The following is a 2,694-nucleotide window of genomic DNA, read 5'->3' as shown; positions in this document are numbered from 1 at the left end:
AGATGGAGTTAGCAATGCTCAAGATGATGAGATTCCTAGTACTGAAGAAGTTGAGCTAGCAGGGGATGAAGTGAAAGAAAAAAATAAAAGAGGACCAACAAAGATGCGTAGAGTGGGTGAAAATCCCAATGAAAAGATTATGGTCATATTCAATGACTTTGGTGATCATATTGGACCTGGTTCAGTAACACTATCATCTTTTCTTGGTCCTCTTGTGAGGGAACATGTTCCGGTTACACTTGCTGATTGGAGAAATCTTGATGCAGCGACTAAAGCAACAATTTGGGAAGAAATTCAGGTTTGTATATATATATTTATATGTTTTGTTGAACCGCAAATTAAAACTAAAACATGTTTGACCTTTGCGTATTGTGATGCAGGGGAGGTTTAACTTGCAAGAAGAGTGGCAGAAAGCTGTTATTTTCAAGCAGCTGGGAAATTTGTGGAGGGCTGGGAAGTCGAGGCTAGTGTCACAAGTACGTGCTGCGAAGACTGCAGCTGAGAGAATAGATTTAAAACCGAGCAACATCCCATTCTTTCAAGTGTGGAACTCTTGGGTTAAGAGCAAAACTACCAAAACTTTCACAGTGAGTTATCTACGACTAAGTAACTTTCATCCTTAAAGGTCATGTCTTATAGATTTAATCACTGTCATATTTATATTGTAGGAAGTGAGTAACAAGTACAGAGAGATGAGAAGAAATCAGATTCCTCACACCACCAGCCGCAAAGGAATGCTTCGTTTGGCTGAAGATATGGTAAAAGAGTAATCAAACATCTATATATTGTACAGCTTGTTAGATTAAAATGGTACTGAGATATGTTTGTTTTTATATAGAAAAAAAAAGAGTAAAGACCCAAAGTAAGGTGAGTAGGAGTAAGGTATGGATTGCGGGACACACTCATGCTGATGGTATACCTGTGAAGCCCCAGTTTGTTGAGACTATTGTAAGAATTATGGAAGTTGTATATTGTGCACAATTAGTAGATTATGTCAATGAATTATTTTGTGTTTAAATGAATGTATCAGGAACAAATACAGTCAGTTGATAGTCAGATGGACTCAACATCAGCTGCTGATAACATAAGGGAAGATGATGTGAGCAAGGTTTTGGGAAAAGACAAACCTGGACAAGTAAGGGGGTTTGGTAGAGGGATTACGGCTGCTAAGCTAGCATTTCTGTAATTTAGAGACTCAAAGATTGCAGAAATGAAAAGTGAGATTGAAGAGTTAAAGGGCATAGTGCGAGACTTAGCTGGGAAGAAGGTAATCCTTTTCATTACATTTGGTCAATTAGTTTTAAGACATTTATGATTTCTTTTGTTGTTCTCTCAGAAAAGTAATGGTTATGATGAAACATCTGAGAGTAGTGGTGGATTCAAAGAAGGAGTCAGAGTACAAATACTGGATTGGATTGAATCAGAAGATGTTGTTGTTGGTGAAGGAGAATTCTGCTCTGCTGAATCGAAGTACAAAATTGGTCGTATACCAATTGGTCCTAATGCAGTGGCTCTCGTTGTTAAGTCTGCACTAAGCTCAGTAGCTTCACTCTGGAGGCCTACGACGGATGTGTTAACTCTTGATGAAGCTGTGGGATATAAAATATCTTGGCCAATAGATAAAGTTATTTTGGATAGGGATACAAAATTTTCCGATGAAATATCCATGGTAAAAATCCAAATCTTGTTTTCTTCTTACAACAATTGTGTTAATCTCTAATCATTACCTTCTTACATTTTAGCAAACCAAGGAAGGTGAATCTCGAAGATGCAAGATATATGATTGGAGCAATGACGAGGATGAGGTTATTGCTGAAGGTCTCGTGTGCTCATCTAAATCCAAAGAGATGGTTAACAATATACCTCTAGGTCCCAATGCTGTTAGTATCGAAGTTGTGAAGGTGTTCAATGATCAGGCATATTTGTGGAGGCCAACCGCTGATATGTTCTTGATTGGTGATGCACTTAGCGAGAAAATATCATGGCCAGTCCTAAAGGTTGAAGTCATGCCTACAACCGCTACAGAAGCAACACCTACTAAAATTGCACGCAAGAAAATAGCATCACCTTCGAAACCAGCCAAGAAAAAAGCAGTGGTATGTTATTGACATGAAGTTATTTTATTTGTTTGTCTGATGATTGATGTTGAGTCTTTAATTGATGTTGGAACTTGCTTATGTCATCTTGTTTGAGTGATAAAGGAGATTTTACTCATCGACTATCACATGTTCAAAGTGCCACTGTTTATATGCAACTGGGCAAACACAAAGAATGGTGTGAAGGAAGAAGATGACTTCACTCTTGTTAACCTTCATATGAATCAAGCAGCCTATCTGAAAGATCCATTCATTCTACCTTCTCAAGCGAAACAGGTTTTCTACTCTAGGGAGGATGATCATTCAAATTGGTATGTTGTTATAAGAGCACCACCTAAAAGTTATCATGAGTTGGAAAGAGAAGAGGATTTAGGCGGTGCACCTTTGCCTGTCCAAGAAGTTGATGATATGGGTGATGAAGCTTCGGATGATGACACTACAAAAAAATGATCATTTAACATCATTTATTTTATATATTTGCATTAGTTATAAATGATGTAGAAGAATTTTGCATCACTTAAATAAGTGACTGTGAAAGTGGTGATGCAAATAATTGACATCATTTTATCAATAATTGATACAAAAATACAAAATATAC

This window comes from Brassica oleracea, chromosome C4 (assembly GCF_000695525.1).
Source record: "Brassica oleracea var. oleracea cultivar TO1000 chromosome C4, BOL, whole genome shotgun sequence".
In the NCBI taxonomy this organism is placed as follows: Eukaryota; Viridiplantae; Streptophyta; class Magnoliopsida; order Brassicales; family Brassicaceae; genus Brassica; species Brassica oleracea.
This window is presented reverse-complemented; position numbering follows the sequence as displayed.